Genomic DNA, 20,345 nt, shown 5'->3' on the forward strand with positions numbered 1-20,345 from the left:
AAGAAGTTTAATTGACTCAGAGTTCAGCAAGGCTTGGGAGACCTCAGGAAACTTACAATTATGGTTGAAGGTGAAAGGGAAGCAAGTCACCTTCTTCACAAGACAATAGAAAAGAGAAGTGCTGAGTGAAGCACGAAGAGCACTTTATAAAACTGTAAGATCTCATGAGAACTCACTCACTATCACAAGAACAGCATGGGGGAAGCTGCTTCCATGATCCAATCACTTCCACCAGGTCCTTCCCATGATGTGGGGATTATGAGAAATAGAATTCAAGATGGGATTTGGGTAGGGGCACAGCCAAACCATATCAAGCCCAAAGCAAATAGGTGGAATAACTCTGAACATCATAAAAATTGTGAAGAAAAAGCAACAGACCTGGAAGATAAAGTTGGAAGAATCTTCCATGAGCATAATAGGAGTTCTGGAAAGCAAGGAACAAAAACAATAAAAAACAGGAGGAGAAGCTTTAGTAAACAAAATAAGACATTGGAGTTAGGACAGGGAGAGCCATTTCAAGTTCAGAAGACAGGTGAAAATAAAGACAAGTGTGGGACTTAAAAGCTCCAATACTTAGATTAGAATACTTTGAGCACCCACGTAAATTTCTAAAAGGAAAGCCCAGAAGTACAGTTCTTAAAACAATGCAAAAACAGCTCCCATTCAAACTGGGTAACCAATTCCAAGTTATGATCTCATCAAGAAGATTCAGAAAAGTACAGGTTTTCTTTCCTTAGGCATACTAATTAAAGGTAATAGCCAGTTCTTTAGTGAAATAGTATTGGACATTGATAGCAAATATATTTTCATTAACCTGTATTTTTTTCTTAGATATAAGTATATTTAGAAAGCATGACTATGTTCTCATTAAAAAGGAGCAACATTTGACTGTTTGTTTATTTGAACATAAATCTTGTATCTACCTTCAGTTCTGTATGTTTGTTTAAATCTTTGAGTACATGAAGCCTGAACGCAAATGTGGCTCAATTCCTACACCCAATTTCAATTTCCCAATCCTGGCCTGTCTCACAAGTTGTGAGGCCCCCTTTCTTTAAAAAGCAGAAATAAGACAATGATCATAATGCTTAAAATTAAAAATAGATGACAATATTTAAACACACAACCAAAAAAAATTTATTTTGTTGTGAAAATAAATACACAACAAAATTTATAGAAATATAATAGTAAAATTCTGCATTATTAGTCACAATAGTAAAAATTAAATCAATATAAAAAGATTTAAAACACCCAAAGCTGTTCACAGAAAGAAATACTTTTAAATATTTTCATTATTAAAATAGAAAACAAGCAATTATTATATATTATTTATTTAATAAATAAAATACATTTTAAAATGAAAATTACTTTAAAAAATTAAAAAATTAGGATGCAGTGACTCACATGGGTAATCTCAGCAGTTTGGGAGGTGGAGGTGGGAGGGTTCCTGGGGGAGCCCAGGAGTTTGAGACCAGCCTGGGCAACATTGCAAAACCGTGTCTCCACTAAAAATACAAAAATTCACTGAGTGTGTTAGCATACACCTGTAGTCCCAGCTGGAGGAGGCTGAGGTGGGAGGATTGCTTGAGACTGGGAAGGTTGAGACTGCAGTGTGTAGTGATTGCAACACTGTACTCCAGCCTGGATGACAGAGCAAACACTGTTTCAAAAAAAAAAAAAAAAAATTAGAGTTCAGAACAAGAATAAAATTAAATTTATCTTAATGTTAGTTTTTAAAAGGACAAAATAATATAAACTATTGCAATATAATTAAAATTTTATACAATTAGAAGTGAGTACAAACTGATAAATAACTTTTTCATGCAAAAGCAAATGGTATGTGTGATTATATATGAATTAATATGTATTTATCATTATAAAATGAAAATGACTGAGAAAGAAATTAAATTTTAAAGAACTATTCTAATCAAAACTTCTAAAAAGTTCCAATGATTTTATTGACAAATTATGCTAAACTTCTAATAAGCAGGTACTACATATGGTATATAAACTATTCATCACACTAAATAATGAAGAGGTTTAAATTAATTCTCAAAAGCAAACAAGGCAGATTCTATAACTTGACAATGTTTGCCTCAAACCAAAAACAATGGACCAATATCATTTTGGAAAACAGATGTAAACAAACAAATAATTTAATAGAAAATACAATTTAGTGACATACAAATAACATCCCAGCTGCATTACATAGTGTTTACATTTTAAAAAAGTGACAGAGCTCTGTTATTATAATGCACTATAACAACAATATTTCAATAGCATGGTCATAACACTGATTACTTACTGAGTGACTAATAAATGCCATAGAACTATGATAAGCATTTAAATACACTCAGTTAATCCTAAAAGTAATCCTATGAAGTAATAACAGCCATTTTACAGAAGAAGATACTGCCGCTTAGAGAGTGAACATAATTCTTTCTTCACTCAATGTGTAAATGACTGCACCAGGTTCTTTCCCTGGCCTTCTCCAGAGTTCATACTTGTAAAGTGTGTGCTCTACTGCCTTCCCGCAAACACCACAAAGGTATTTGATTAAGTGTGTACTCATATTTAACAAAAACCCCAAAATAGAAAAATATGGACAATATATCTATTTTGTAAATAGGTGGCCAATTAAAATGAATAGCAAAATATTTATAATGTCCACATGAATCAGGGACATCAAACTGATACATTTAGTAATGCACAAGCAATGCACTTAGAGATTGAAAGGCAGAAATAAATAACAGCCTTTTGTAATAAACAGTGAAACAGATACAAATCATTACATATATAATCTCAAGTTAAACAATAACTAGACCTCAAATAAGAGGACTTGATGGCACCATTTCTCACACATCATTCATCTTAAAATCACTTTGTAATTGGGGTGACCACGTATTAGTTAAGTGTGTTTATACAAAGGTCACATAAACATACCTTTATTATAGGAGACATCTTTGCAAAAACAAGAAAATATATATACATAATCATGATATTTGCTTATTATTTTTAAAATCCTTGTAAAAGCAAAAATGCATGATTACTTGAGAGCATAGAGATTCAAGCCTGCCTCAAATCTTACCCCAAGTTTAAGAAAGAATCACTTCCACAGAACAGTTTAGTCTGACAACAATATCAGAATAAAGTTGTTTCCCTAGAGCTTTCCAAATCATTTTGTGCTGTTAAAAGGTTCTATGACCTAAAACAATTCCAGAATATTTTGGTACTTTATGATTACATAGAATATAGGTTCTTCCACGTTGACAATCATTTTACATCTATTATTTCAATGAATCAACACATAACTAATGTACTGACTGAAAATCATACTGATTTTGATAAATTAGAGAATTGAAATGTTAACAAGCCCACCCACAGTTAAGAAATTGCTGATGTGGGGTAGATCCACTACTGCTATTATCTAGTTTCCATGTGTTAGCTTCTAACACCAACCTTCCAAGAGGTTATTTCCCAGAACTCAAGTCACCAAAATCACATTCTTCACCAAGGTTTTTCTAATAGTTCCACATTTTCTCCCCTCCCCTCCCCCCTCCCTTTCCCTCCCCTCCCTCCCTCTATCCTCCCTCCTTCCCTTCCTTCCTCCCTTCCTTCCTTCCTTCTTTCCTCAGTGCTCCCTTTCTTTTACATCAACATTTAGTTGTCTTTATTGTATGAGTCACCTCTATTTCTTTGGATAGAACTGAGCACATTGCTTCGCATAATAGCTGTGGAAAAAAAAGAATAATAAAAATAACAATTATACTAATTTATATGATACCATAAATAATAAGAATAAAATCTCATGTACTGTTAAATTTATGTTCACATCAGAATGTAAATGCAGGGATTTTCTTGTGTCCAGTCTCAAATCCTTGAAGCTTAGGGCCACAGTGGACCTAGTAGAAAAAATGCATTTGACCAAATGAACATTGGTACTCTGTTAAGAATTTTACATAGATTATGTAATTTAATTTAAAAAGTATCTATATAATGTATTTATTATCTTCATGGTATAGATATTTCAGGTTCAGTAATTTGCCTAAGGCCACAGTTTTCCCGAGAGACAGAATTTGGATTCAAACTGCTGTTCATCTTAATGCATAAGTTTAACCTCTAGGTAAGTTTGTGCTGTGTGTAGTAAAGCCTGGCATTAGCTAGTAACGTTTATGTTTTAAAGTAGTACACTATATGAGTGCCTTTATGGGGAGCACCTTCTGTGACTTTTCTCTCTTTGTTCCCTGTACCCACAGTTGCTATCTAGCCAGCTGTTGTGAATTGACATCAGCTGTCAGCCTCCTAGCTTGTTTTGCTTAAGGTAGCCTCTCAACAGGATAACAGGAAAATAAGGGGAGGTGAGAGGGAATAGAACCACATTAGCTACCAAGGTCTCTGTTAGTGACCACGTCCTTGCATACCTTCTCTTCTTCCTCTGATCTAGTGCTTTTCCTGTTTTTTGCTTCCTGGAAAACTATTTATCCTGCAACCCAGGGTTTCTACTAGGAACTGACCAATTTTCTAGATCTGCATCTAGCATCCTCTTTATTCTCCTTCATTCTCTCAGACTCGTCATTCCTACAGCCCTAATCTTTGCTTCTGTGAGCACTTCACTTTTTCCTTTGTTGTAACTATTCTCCTGGCCATTCAACCTGCTGCTGTATGCACTTGCATATGACAGTCACATTTCTTGCTCCCTAAGACATTTACTCTTGTCATTAGCATTGCCACTGCTCAAAATCTTCCACAACACTTCCCCCATGGGTGGAAGGATATTTTGGGAATGCCAGCTGGTGATTAAGATGCAAACTTGATCTCACAGCAAGGTGAATAGGAATGCCGTATATTAAGCACATTTCCACAGGGCTCTAGTGGTCATGCCCACTTTCCCTGGTATCTCTCTTTTGCCACTCTGTGCCTGTCCCCCCCTTCCCTCAGGTCTATAATCTCTGTCATTTTCACCTTCAGCAACAGGATGTGGCCCCATAGGGAGTTTGCCTCATAGATCGAAGGCTTGTGAATGTGAAGTAAAAGAGAGGCCTGCAGATTGCTGATAAACTTGCTTTATATTAGAAAAAATACCCTGGAAATGTCTGCTTTTCCTAAAGCTTCAACTGCTTGTTGTACATGACGGGCATTTGCACTGTGAGACCGCAGTATCATGAACAGATGGTGTGTAGCACCACTCTTGGTCATGAGGGATGGTTTTCTAACAAAAGAGATTTTATTCTCCCCTGTATTTCTCTTGCATATTGCAGGCTTCCCGCCCCCCACCCCACTTATCCTTTCCTTTTATTTTTTTCTTGGACAACATATATTGCCTTGGCCACAGCTTCATGGCATTTTGCTCATTGATCAGCATTAGCTCAGAACTAACAATAAATCTCTTTTCATTTCCCCCCACTGGGATGCATTAGGGTTATGGCCTTGGAAAGTAAGTCACACCAGCTGGGTTATCTCTGTTTTCTGTGCCTCTGGTGGCAGGGTGTCATCATGAGGATGCATTTATGAATCCCAGAATTGTTATTCAGGTTTTTTTTTCCACCAGACTGTGCCTTGTAGTACCACGGAGCAGGTGTGTCACTCTACAGCAGTGATTATAGAGAAGGAAGCCACAGCTATGACCTTTGAGGTTGAATGAGCTAGAATAGTATTTAGTTTTATGGAGAATGTTTCATGCTTAAGATTCCTCAAAGAGCTTTAAATATAATGAGTTCAGCATTGATAGTCCAGAAACTGTGAAAGCAAATAAAGTAGCCTCCCAAAATTTAAATGCATTTTACCTGTAACTGGTGATTTTAGAAGGTATTTCTACAATTTTACTTACTTGTAGAGAGAGATTATCTTCTGAGATCCTCTAGTTATCTGTTTTCTGACAAGTACTAAAGAATTTATTAATTTTCCAAACATAGTTTATATAGAGTAAGATTACTACATATCCATGTAACAATGCAGTCAGCTGATTTCTAAAAAGCCTGTGTGAACCTCCATCCCAAACAATGGGAGCCAGCATCTCTTAGCCTTTACCCAGGAATACTGTGCTTCAGACTTCATGGAACAGCTGGCATTGCTAGTGTTTTGTTGTTGTTGTTGTTGGTTTGTTTTTTTTTTAGAGGGATTTGGGAAGAGCTTTCTGATAAAAACTGGAAAACCTGCTAGATAAATTCTAAAAAAAAACTTGTAACACTGGCATTGCTAGATTTTAAGCTTATTTATACTTTGCTCACAACACAGACGTAGCAATAATGATCGTTTCTATGATTTTAGTCATCATAGTATAGAGATTTTATTGTTTTCTAGCTTATTGGGAGTCTTAGGGTTAAGTGACATCAAAATCCAAATGCAGTTTTGTGGCCCAATTTGAAAAATCCTCCAAAGACTTGAGCTTCAGCTCTCTCTCCTCTGGGTCACTTTCTGTTCCTTTTCTCTCCTCCCCTATCTCCACTACTTAGTACTGTTCTCCACATTACAGCCAAATGGACAGAATGGGGCATGGAGAGCAGGAGAAACCATATACTTCTTTCTTTTTTGTTTCCTTATGTTTTGTTTGTTTGATTTTGTTTTTGATACAGAGTCTTGCTCTGTTGCCCAGGCTGGAGGGCAATGGGCAGCTCACTACAACCTCTGGCCCACAGGCTCAAGTATATTCTCCTGCCTCCGTCTCCCAAATAGCTGGGATTATAGGCATGGGCTACTACACCCAGCTGAGTTTTGTGTTTTTAGTAAAGAAAAGGTTTTACCATGTGGGCCAGACTGGCCTCAAACTCCTGACCTCAGGTGATCTGCCCACTTTGGCCTCCCAAAGTGCTGGAATTACAACTGTGAGTCACCATGCCCAGCCTGAAACAATATATTTCTTTAAACAGGAATAAAAACTTTCAGAATAATTATCATGATAATTAATTGATCTTTTGGTTGCTTTGAGTATTAAAGAATCAGTGAATTGAAAATTTGGTTAGGCTGGGCTTGGCAGCTCATGCTTGTAATCCTAGCACCTTGAGAGGCTGAGGTGAGAGGATCTCTTGAGCCCAACAGATCGAGACTAGTCTGTGCAGCATAGGGAGACTCCTCATCTCTACAAAATAAATAAATAAAATAAAATAAATTAAATGGAGAGAATTGCCATAGTTGGCAGATAAAATTGCAGGACACCCAGAAAAAAAATTTGATTTTAAAGCTCTCAGTTTCTATTTATTATGCATATTAAATGGGCATGACCTAATATACATACTATGCTGCATTTATATATTATGAGTCACAATTGTAGGATGTAGGAGAAATTGTGGAAATACTTGTTGTACTCCAGGATAAATCTTGGTTTTTGGCACTTTGGGGGTAGTTGAGACATCCTAAAGCAAAATAAACATAGTGCTAATTAGTTGTCTTGGTAGAGAAAGGAAATGGTTCTGATCATCTAAACCAATATGTTGTATGCTCTTAATTCCCATTCAACTTTGGAATGCCTGAGAGAATATTTTAATTACAGATTTTTATTTTTAGAAATGTTTTTCTTGAACAAACAATGAAATTAGTTTGTATTATATCAGTAAACGTCAAGTGACCACAGGGACTGACCCAGCTTAGCATTACATTTTTGTGGCAGATAAACCCATGTATGCAAGTGAGTTTTGATACTACACAAATAAATGAGGATTATATATAAAGAACATATTCAGGGAAAGCACATTTTTAGAATGGGGACGTAGGGGAATAGCAAGGAGAAAAGCCAGAGACAAAGAAAGTTGTCAGTATCTCCTTAATATATCTGGGAAGACTTCATGGAGGCAGAAAAGAAATAAAAATCATCATGTGTCTGATTTTCTTCATTTCCCTCATGGAATAATGAAGTCAAGGCCTACACCAGCATGACTTTTGGGAAGGTTGGTAACCAGAAGATCTAAGAATCTTTGTGTTGCTAAGTTTGCTGTTGTCAGCACCCTATGATATGAGCTCTAATTCAGCAGTTGGATATGCTGCAGAATTTGTTCCTTAAAGGAATGGCAGCCACCAAACATCTCAAAATTAAATTACAGAAGCTGGGAGGTTTATAAAGCCTGTTAAAGTAGGCTTGGAAAGCTGAAGACAGGCAAATAGGAAGCTAGAAGAGATTTTTATCACAAGAATTAAAAAGGAAATATGACAGAATGCCAGCTCCATCTTTTCTACTGTGTGACAGAGAGTGCCTGAGTTTGCAAAATGAAAGATCGAGAAAGATATCCCAGAATTTCTCATTTTTTAATCCTATGTGTGAACTGAGCTTTTTGCTGATTTATAATCGTTCCTATAACTGCCTTTCCTCTTCTATTTCCTATAAAATTGCATTATGAACACCTGTCATATCAATTAAATTAAAGGAAAAAATGTTAATGAATGTCTCTACCATCCTTCTAGAGTCTCAAGCCAGAAAACTTGAAAATCATTATTAAATACTTCCTACTCCTTCCTAGATGCTCTCGTGATGTTCAGTTGATCTAGCCAACTAAGATATGAAATATTTAAGATCAGTGGAAAACTTTATAAAAGAGGCAAATACTTAAAGGATTAGAATGTAAGTTACACACACACACACACACACACACACAAACACACTTATACCACTGCTCATTTATTTTTCTGTCACATTCCTTTTCTCCCTAACTTTTCCCACTAATTAAGATTTTGTGTTTCAGAATTGAGTTCAGCCAAATTGAAGTTTTCCTGTAGCGACTATGAGAATTTTCTCAAATTTTTTGTGGAGGTTATCCAGCACAGAGTATTTTTATTTTATTTTCTATCCACTAACCACGGACTATAGGAAATTTCATTCCATTAAATTTCATCTCTGGAAAATGAACATCTTGATGATAGAAGCTGATTCTGGCAAAATTCACACACGCACAGCAGAACCTGATGCGACCGAAAGATTCAGTACATCCTACTCAATATGCCTCCTTGGCAACAATTGTAGGCTATCTTCATTTCACAGCCAAAATGGGCTTTGCTTTGCCAATTGAGGACAGACCATGAAGTAATAGGAAGAGGACAGGGAATGAAGGCAAAAGAACTGGGTTTCACCCCAGCTTTGTTTACTAGCTTGGGAATTTCTGAGCAAATTACTGAATCTCATCTGGTCTCAGTTTCCTCACAAGTAAAATAGGTCTAATAATAGCTATTTCATACAATATGTCATTACTTTGTGTACAGTGAAACACTAGACAAAGTCTTGTAATTAGCATTATTAATAGAAGTAATAAATCTATAGTTTTTTTATAGCGTTGAAATAATCTGAGCTAAATATTATTTTTCTCTATTCAGCAGACCAAGAGTCTTATAAATATGGAGAGAAGTGACTTCTGGTGTGTGTCCTTGATGTTTGACAAAATGGGAAAAAATGCAACCAAATAGATTAGTTTTAAAATACAGTGTGCTGACACAGAGATGAGATTCTAAATCTATTTTCCACATTTTAGCTGAAAATGCTTTACCTGCCAGAATTGGTATTGGCCAAGACTTCAAAAGCTTTCCAAACAGTAATTACTACAGTAAAAGTAAGTAGGCTACAAGAAAACAAATAGGAGAGATCCAGATTTTTCTGCTGTTTAGCAGATGAGGAAAAGTGGTAAAGGGATATTGTTAAATAACTTGGATATAGCCTAAAATGTAATATCAATCACTGTTTTTTTAATAAAAAGAAATAAAACTGCTTTAAGTATATACTATGCAGGATTATTCTTCCAAGTACTTAGTTTGCCACATATTATGCCAAATAAAAAGAAATCTAAAACTTGAACTCTAAGCTTACAGTTTACAACATTTAGTATGCTTACAGCTACAACAAGGAGAGAAAGAAAGCCTATGTTCTTACAAAGTTAATTAGTAATGGAAAGTTCTGTAGACCTAAACATTCAATGAAAGAGATTTCAGTAGTAGAAGAGAGCTTATCTCTGATGTAGGTTCTGACACAAACTTGTGTCAAAGTTTTGTGCAAACTGTGGACTAATTTCTTCATCTCCTTTCCTTCATCTATTTGATGGAACCTCATGTAGTTCTACAATTCCATGATCCGAAATAGTAACATTCATAATATGATAATGATATTAATGTTTCCTATCGGAGGAGATTGTGTTGATGTTAGAAATAGCCTCACAGAACAGGTAAAATGTAAGCAGTTCCTTAAAAAACAAATAGGATTATTCTAGACAGGAGTTAGAAAAACAATCTCAAGAAAAATTATACACTGTCTATAGGACACAGAAGGGGTATTCTAGAAACAATAAAACTACTGATGAATACAGACATTCAGTTTAAAAAATCGCAAGAAAGTTTGGAAATTAAATTGGGACCAGAAATCAGAAGTTTTGCATGACCAATTCAGGAGTTTGAACTTTATGTTGTATGCAATGGAAAGACAATGCCATTTGCTGAACACTCTAAATCTCCCTCACAGATCTACTGCCTCATACAACTTCATCAAGCATACGTGGATGGCTTTCAAACACTTGCCTTCAAGAAAGACTATTTCTTGAAGTGAAAATAACAAATCTATGGTTTTAATTGCTTTTTGAACATCAACTTAAGCATCTTGATCTCAGCAAGTCCTAGACATAGTTTCTTTAAGCATAGTGTAAGAGCTTCATTGTGTAGTTTAATGAGTTTGTGACATTTGCATTTGAGTGTTGAAGGGTGAAATTGGAAATTGACAGATGGAAATAGAGCAAAAAAGTGTCTTTATGGAGGAACAACAAGAGCAAAGGAATGGAACCACAAAACATCAAAGAATGTTAGGTGAGTGATGAGTTGTTGTGTTGTACATGGATGTACTAGGAATGTGCATGTGACTGCAGTCCTCAGACTGGACCTGCTTTGATGCACAAATAAAAGAATAAAAGACAAGTTACAGAGTAACTGCCACTTAAATTAATTTAAGGGGATAACTGTTGAAGGAAATGAATTTTTTAAATAATACATATAAGCAATCAGACAACTCCAGGTACTGACAGAATGTAAGTGGCAGCCAAAAAAAGAGAAAATATATTTGCTGCAAGATGTGCAACTTGTGCACTGAGAGCTTCAGATTCAAGTTACAGATACAATAAGGAGAATTTTGATAAAGGGATGAGCTCTGTCCTCCTCTTTCAGAGTAGTCAGACTAAGGCAGCAATATCTTGCAGAAGTGAATTATATTATATGCAAATTTTTAAAATATATGTTATCATAGTTTTTAACAGATAGTATTTGTTCAGCTTTTTCTAGGTAGAATGCTTTTGCCATAAGAAGATCTTGTCGACGTGTAGATATCGAGACTATTCCACTTTCTATAGGTGAAATATAAAACTGAAAGAAAAGAATGCAATGACGTTAATCATTTCTAAAACTTTGAAGCCACATTGTTTTTGAAACTGATTTTATCTCATTATGTATCTTAACTATATTTCCTCTCTATAGTCATTTTGTTGTATTCTTGTGTGGACAGGGGATTATAACACCTTTATCCAAATCAGTAGTTCTTCACTCTCACTTTTACATCTCCTCCTTCACACATTTATCAGGTTCCTTTACTCCTACCATTTGTTTGTGTCAAGTAATATCAAGAAATCTGGGAAAATCAATACTTAATAAGTTACAGTAATATTTTCAATATCCTGTCATCTACTTTAATGTACACGTGTTTTCTGTCACTCTTCATCACTCACTAAATCCATTTTGCAATCACTTAGATATAACCTAATATAAACATAATCCTTTCCTGAATGACCTAAAATTTCACTGCACCAGAGCCAGCTCTGCTGGATCAGTCATTTTTTGGAAGTTGAGAAGTTGAGAAAGATAATCACAGAAGCAAATGCAACATTCATCTCTGGTAGTCACATCTATTGCACAGAGTCTGTGGTTACAAAAGTTAATGCAGTTCTCCTGTTCTCTCCCAAAATAGTTGTATGCTCAAGTCCTTTATATAAAATGATATATATAAATTAAATTGCATATAACTTACATATATTATTTTATATACTTCAAATCATCTCGATTATTTATAATACCTAGTTCAACGAAAATGCTTTGTAAATAGTTGCCATACTGTATTTTTATTTGTATTATTTTATTTTTGTACATTTATTTTTATTTTTCCAAATATATATTCGACGCATGGTTGGTTGAATCTATCTATGTGGAACCTGTGAATACTGAGTATTTAGAAAAAAAAATTAGTAATAATGTGGGCCTATAATGTTTACATTACTTCTTCATTTCAGTGGGGTTGACAGTATTATTTGTCCCAATGAAAATTGTTTCACCAATATAGAGAGAGAAATTAGACACAAAATTTTTGGCGTTGAAAACTTCAATAGATTAACTTTTTGAAATATTTTTTAGATAGATCCTAGAGTTTCATAGAAAATCTTTTTCACTCAATTTATATTCCACAGGATAACTCTGCAATATATGTGAATCGCTGTGTATGTTTTCTGACATTTTCATTGTGCTTTTGCTAACTTTTCATTTTTGCTTTTAGTTTCAACAACTCTTCGATTTAGTTGTAAATGTATGATATACTTACTCTATAATTATTGACTAGAACAATAAAAACTATTACTTTTAACTGGGTTAGTATGACTCTATTACAAGTATATATTTACTATTAAACAATTATATTGTTATTTTTTAATGGAATGTATTCTTCATGTGTTATTAAAAATAAAAATATTAAAAATGTTTATTAGAACAAAAAAGATTTCTAGTTTTTGCAGGCTGGCAAACAAAATAATTTAAAAATACTTTCTAAACATCTAAAACGCTCATCAATTACAGTAACATAAATATAGTAATGCATTGCTGAGACTGTGTGGAGAAACCACAACAAACACCCAAACAACATAAACAAAAAACACACAAAAAAATTCTGTTTTGGGTTTTTTTTTTTTAATTTTGCTCTCTCTTTCTTTTCTTTCTTTCTTTCCCCTTTCTCCCTCCCTCCTTCCCTCCCTTCCTCCCTTCCTTCCTTTCTTGCATCCTTCCTTCCTTCCTTCCTTCCTTCCTTCCTTCCTTCCTTTTTTTTGAGATCAAATTTTGCTCTTGTTGCCCAGGCTGGAGTGTAATGGCATGATCTTGGCTCACTGCAACCTCCACCCCTTGGGTTCCAGCGATTCTCCTGCCTCAGCCTCCTGAGTAGCCGCGATTACAGACATGTGCCACTACACCCAACTAATTTTGTCTTTTTAGTAGAAAAAGGGTTTCATCATGTTGATCAAGGCTGGTCTCAAACTCCTGAGCTCAGGTGATCTGGCTGCCTCAGCCTCCTAAAGTGCTAGGATTACAGAAGTGAGTTACAGTGCATGGCCCCCACAATATGTTTCTAGATGATGGAATCGAAGCCAGTAGGACCTAGAGATAATTGTTTTAATGGCAGGATATGGTGTCAGGGGCATGTAAGCATATAGCTATTAATACCTTTACAGTTCAGAAAGTCTAACCTTCAAACATAAGTAAGGCAAGAATTTATGAATGAATTGCCTGAATAAAACTAAAGAATGGGTAAGAAAAAGCTTACTTGTCAATCAAGGAAATATGGATAGAACCGGAGGATGGTATGTTATGTGAAATAAGGAAGAAACAGAAAACACCGTGTATCTTCTCTCATATGTGGAAGATAAAAAAAGTTGATCTCACAGATGAAAAAAGTAGAACAGAAAACACTAGAAGTTGGAAAGACTGAAGAAAGGAGGGATAGGGAAAGATTTGTTAAAGGATACAAAAATTATAGCTAGATAGGAGAGGTAAGTTCTACTGTTCTATATAATTGTAGGAACACTATAATTAAAGATAACATATTATATGATCTCAAAGAGCTAGAAGTAGGATATTGAACATTCCCAGCACAAAGAAATTATAAATGTTTGAGGCTATGGATGTGCTAATTATCGTTATCTGATTACTATACATTATATGTATTCAAACATTACTATGTACCCCCATGGATTTGCACAATTTATGTCAATTAAAAAATACAATTAAAAAAATAAATAACAAATGGGATTGAAACTTTTACTGACAAAAATGTAGGGACAAGAGCAAAGTTAACACTCTTAGATAAATACATTTTGATTTTATGTTAAGGGATATTCTATGGGAGAAAGATTTTAAAATCTTAACCGTTGCCATAAAGGTCCAAGGAGGCTTGTCTCAGCCTTGTCTCTGTCTTGAAATATTCAAGACATTGTATCTCTGTTGCCAAAACAAGAAAGTGCTGTAAGTTGAGTTTACCAGGTGATAATTTAGATTTCTTTACATAAATAAATGAAAACCTATGGAGAGACAGAGTCAAAGTCCGGGAAGTTCTGTATCCTCAATGAAGGTGAGTTTGCAGCTTTTTGTTTCTTTCTTTGTTTAAGATTGTCTGGATCAACCTGAAGAAATTCTCTTCAGCACACCTATATCAACTTTGCTGAGCACTTTCATCATGAATGAGTATTAAATTTTTCAAATGTGTTTTTCTCATCTCTTGAAATGGCCATCTTTTTGTCTTTTATTTTGTAAACATGATAAATTAGATTGAATGATTTTGAAGCTACCCTACATGTCTGGTCAGAATGTATTATCTTTTTAAACTATTTGATGAATTACATTTGCTTATATATTGCTAAACATATTTGCAACTTTATGAGGATCATCGGTAATTTTTTTTGTTTTCCTTCCTTCCTTCTTTCCTTCCTTCTTTATTTCCTTCTTTACTTCCTTTTCTATCTTTATTTTTTCTTTCTGTAGTATCTGTTGAATTTTGCTCTCAAGATTACACTAACTATATAACAAAAAAAGTGTTGAACATCACTAATTGTCAGAGAAATGCAAATCAAAACCACAATTAGATGCCATTTCATTCCAGTCAGAATGGCTTTGTTTACTTTTATTTTTTGAGACAGGATCTTGGTGTATCATCCAGTCTGGAGTACAGTGGTGCAATTTGTTGATTAATTTCTGAATTTCATTACATAACGTATATTAATTTATTTCTTAGTTGTGTAAGGTAATGGTTTTTGCGGATTCTTTTGTGATTCTTTGTATTATCAGGTATTTGTGCATGAGAACTCTCCCCTCATGGACTTCCCTGGCTCTATGTGTCGGTAATTTTAGTACTAGTGACTCCATTTTGATTATGACAACTTTCACAATCTTAAACTCACTCATGCTAGTTTATTAACTCCCCTCCAATTTTGATCCTTTTATTTAGGTTTGTACTCTAGAGATATCAGAAATTTGCACTTGAGTTATTTTTGTTGTTGTTTGTGTCTTATACACAGCATATAGTCATTAAATGAGGGATAACTAATTTTTTAGGAGCCTACTCTCCATGCCAGATGTGAAAACCCTAATAATGACATTTTATGAGAGAAAAAAAAGAAAGAGACAATGAAGATTTACTGCTCATAAACCTTGTATTGAAAGATTGAAAGAACTATGACTGGACTTCAAGAACAATAACCATAATAGACATGATAGAATGCTATAAGCAATATTTAATGACTAAACTACTAAAGCTAATGGTGAATCAAATTAACATATACTATATAAGAATAGTAATGATGAATACTAAACTAGAAACAAAAAGAACTTTCAAAGCTTGACATATGACACATGTAATATGAAAGAGGAGTTGTAAACTCCTTAGAAATAATTTAGCTGAATAAAACAGAAAACTTACCTAATGGAGGCTGAATTTAGTACTTGCTTAGAAAGCACATATTTAGGAATAACATGTTTGATAGTGAAAGACAGTAAGGAAGGAAGGTCATCAGAAATGTATTTTGGCTAGCCAATCATAGAGCTTTATTTTGATAAGGAGAAATAAGTGTATGTAACTTTCAACATTTTAAAGTAAAGTACGTATTCTAAAAACATAAATGTGGCCTTTAAAATGAGAGAAATAGAATGGGAAATTAAATATCTCTATAATGTAAAAGTAAAATAGTAAAGGTATGGTAAATTCAATAAAAGACTTAAGAGAAAATGAAGCAAAGAAATAGTTGGAATGAGGACACAAAAAAAGTTGGTTTGAACAAATCCAACTATATCAGAAAGCACAGTAAATGTCAGTAGATGTCTATTAAAATACAATTAATTTCAGATCAGAAAATTTAAAATAAATAAATATAACTCTATGCTGTTTACAAATATACAAACTTAGAGAATAATTTATCAGAAGGACGGAAATTAAAAGTATGGGAAGAAAGCTGATTATCTAATAGCAGATAAAATATACTTTAAGTTCAAAATAATATTGGGGCAATGAGAAACACTAACTAAAGTTAAAGTGAATGATTCTCTGTGAAGATATAATAATTTAACGTGTAAATTCCTAAAAACATAAAAGTATATAAAGCAAAAATTGACAGATTACAATCTCTAACATTATTATGGTTATCAGCAGGAGACATCTTAAATATTCTTAACCCATTATCATCCTTAAGTCTATAGAATTTCTTTATTCTGAAGAAACAAAAAGAAATGGAGGAAGTCATTTATTTTTACAAACTGAAAATAGTCTAAGTCAATACTACAAAAATCACAAAGATACTGACATTGGTCTTTAGCTAATGAGACACAATGAGAAAATTGATGGAGCTGCAGTTTCTTTTTATCATTTACTTTCTCATTGTTTTCAAAGAGTTCATTAACAAAAGGCAAAAAGAGAAAGAAAAACTAAAATGAAAACCCGGCTGCTATGAGACACGGGGTTTACAGTGTTTCCTTGCAGATTATACCCCAGAGACAACTAGGATGAAATTGTAATATATTCTCGCTTCTAATTCACAAAGCTACACAATTTTCTTATATCTCTGCATTATTAAAATTATTACTCCCAGCTACGCTTTTACATGTGAGGTCTCTTTTTCTGGGACAAAATATTTCCATCAAATAGTTTCAACAACAATAAGAATTCATGGTAGCTCAGAGAAATAAATCTATAGTCCTAATTTCCACTAAGGTAGAAATGACTGATACGAGACCTGAAACCAGAGTTTCTGACATTTATTATCAATGGTAGCTATGGTTCCAGGACAGTACCACAGGAGCATTCAGAACCTCGCCTGGCAGAAATGAAATAAAGTGGAAGAAATAATTTAAATCAAATGATAAAAGCACACAAGTTACTGAAGGGAAATTCTGAAGACCCCCAAAAAATACAACCACCTTCTCAGTGTAAGCACGGTTATGATGTCCCCAGATTTTCCTAGCATATTGGGTATTATGGACAGCATGTCTATGTCTCCCCAAAAGGACTTCATAAGTTGAAATCCTAACTTCCAATTAGATGGTATACAGAGGAAATACCTTTGGAAGGTAACTAGGTCATGAGGTTGTAGCTCTTATGAATAGGATTAGTACCCATACAAGAGGCCAGAGAGCTAGTAAGTACTCTCACTCTCACTCAAGTCTCTTTCTCTCTCTGCAATGTAAAGACACAAAGAGAAGCCAGAAACCAGCAAACCAGAAGAGGACCTTCACCAGAACCCAACCACACTGACACTCTAATCTCAGACTTCCAGTCTCCAGAACTGTAAGAAGTAAATTTCTGTTGTTTATAAGCCACCCAGTCTATGGTGAGTTCTTATTACAGCCCAAAGTAAGACTCTGAGACAATGAATCTGAAGACCTACATCTGGTATAGAGAAGGGAAATCAGGGCAATTTTACTTCTGTATATTATGGAGCTATTCCACAGTGACAGGTTGTATCATCTGTATATGCTACCTGTATACTTTCCCAAAATGAAACAAATAACCTTCCTTTTGGTGCTGAGGAATGCAATGGAGACTGAAGGCTATAAAATCTACAATAATCAGAGTAGCTTCCTTTATAATCAGCTAAATTAACATCACAAAACATTTATTACAGGAGAATATATTTTTTCATGATTCATTCTATTGCATCTCATGACTTAGTTGTCAAACACTGAAATAATCTAAATGTAAAACAATTTGATTTTAAAAACCTCCTAAGAGAAGGAAAGCAAGAAAAAAGAAAGAGAAGAACTTGAGATATACAGGCAACATAGAACTGCGGATAACAATTTCATCCATTTTACTTAAACACTATTAAGAGTTATCAAAACAGTTTGATCAAAACAGTAAAACAGTCTGTGTATGTGTGTGTTTATGTGTGTGTATGTGTGTGTAGTTCAAGGTCTCTTTGAGCACTTTGCTTTCCTCTTCATAACCCTTATTTTGTGCTTGAGATGCCTCTGGAAGACTCAAGATTCGTCTCCCCATTAAGAGAAAGGTGTGATGTTGCATTGAGTCTATTATCAATGTGTGCTGGAATAGAAGTACTGAGTGCTAGTAGATTGACTTTTCTTGCTTCCATGAGACAAGAAAAGGCTGAAGATGCTCTGCTGCACAGGAAAGGACTCTGTGCTTTCTCCTAATCTTTTTGTTAAACTACCTCTAAGAGCCTGAATTGTTTTCCCCATGAAGGAAGGCATACCAAAGCTGTTTCATTTCTGGCCCTACCTTCCCTTTCCACCACACACACACTGGAAGTAGTTTTTGTTTCTTAAATATTTTCTCACTTCCTATCAAGTGTCCACTGTTTCTCTGCCTTATATCTAGTTATCAGGAACCACTCTCTGTGACTTTTGAGTTATCTTTTACTCTGTGTTTGGCTAAGACTTGCTATTTAGACATTGGAAGAAACATAGCAAAGCTTTCTTTAGATCTACAGACATTCAGAGGATGTCTTATTATCTGAGTTTGATATGCTTGGTGTCTATGGGGATCAGGCCAGCTCATTTTCATTACAAGGGGGTTTCAGTATATAGCCTCATAGCTTGTTTTGTTTTGTTTTGTTTTGTTTTGAAGGTTTTGAGTAAGCTTTCTTTACCTTGTTCCCTGTTTTCTCATAGGCAAGTAAAGTCATTTGGAATATTTCACTGTACTGTTACTACTGTAAATAAAGGTAAAATAGAAAAGTGATTGTCCTACATAACATAATTAGCATGGATTTTTATAGCTTATCCATTATTTACAATATTTGTCTTTTTTCTTTTTTCCAGAAATTGCTAATGAACAGGTAATTGAATAATATCAAGAAGAACACATTAAATTTTTAGCTCTAATGGCAAGTTGATTTAACAAATGAAGGCCAACAGTCTAAATTGTGTAAGCAAATTCTCTCTCTAGGGAGATGGTAGATGAGATGAGATTAGATAGATAGATAGATAGATAGATAGATAGATAGATAGATAGATTAGACAGATAGATAGATAGACTTATAAAATGAAGAGAGAAAGTATTTGTGTTGTTTGATACAGGGATTAGAAAAAGATTATGAGTGTGTGGGGATAGACAAGATTTTCTTGAATTGCTTGCAGATACCAACACTAGTCATTGTCTTACTTCAAGCTTGATTTATACATTCCAGGCTCCTGGTTTAGAATATTCAACTGGACACATTTATTCTGAAAACTAAGGCAGATCAAATTCCATTTAAATAAAATTTGTGGTTGATTCACAAAACAAGTGTCAAATATTAAAATAAGTTAATATGATAGAAATTGCACCAAAGGCAGCATTTTCTAAACTGCGTTAAAAATATTTTGCAGAAATAAATGAGGATTCCATGGGTAAACAAAGATTGAAAACACTAGCTTAAACAAGTGTGAACTGATAAACTGATTTTAAAATTGTAGCAGTCTACATAATCTGTAATGGATCAATGTGTAATGCAGGTCAGTCAAGACATTTGGGTGATTTATGTATTTATGCATTCAGTGTTTCGTAAGTGTATCTTGTAATAGAATCTTGTGCCTGTGTACAGCATCTTGTAGAAAGACTTTCTTGAATCATTTAACTCCTCTGTATTTTTCCCTACCTCAAAAAGTAGCAGAATTCACATAAAGCACTCTGTCATCTTTTTAAATTTTAACAAAAAGATGATACAATTAACAATAGAGATAATATGTCAATTAACATAGTAGACAAGGGCAGTGAATGTTGCTAGAATTTACCCTGGAATGGAACTTGAGTGAGTTCCACCCACTCAATATTTCCTGGAATATCTTACAGTCTGTACTTCAGTACCATATAGTTGAGATCTACTGCCATATATTCTAATTTGGTAGACCTGGAGGCGTGGAGTGTCAGCATTAATAATTTGAAAAGGATACTCACTAGATTCTAATGTAATCCAAATTTGAGATCACTTTTCGTGCTTAGAAGATATCCAATACCTCCTGTCTAACAAGATAACAAGGATATATGCTCCAACCCTTACAAACTGAGTTTTTCTCCTCTCCTGGATGCTTGTGTTGCTTTTACTATTTTGCATGCCACTAGCAGGAATATATCTCTTGGAAACCTGTTGTGATCATTATTTTTG

General features: G+C 34.4%; 1 pseudogene; it reads right to left on the reverse strand.

Annotated features, from left to right (window-relative positions):
• Positions 1-6,121: 6,121 nt before the first annotated feature.
• LOC120361725 (U7 small nuclear RNA) lies at positions 6,122-6,177 on the reverse strand (annotated as a pseudogene).
• Between the last annotated feature and the right edge of the window lie 14,168 nt (positions 6,178-20,345).

This window comes from Saimiri boliviensis, chromosome 13, assembly GCF_048565385.1.
Source record: "Saimiri boliviensis isolate mSaiBol1 chromosome 13, mSaiBol1.pri, whole genome shotgun sequence".
Lineage (NCBI taxonomy): Eukaryota > Metazoa > Chordata > Mammalia > Primates > Cebidae > Saimiri > Saimiri boliviensis.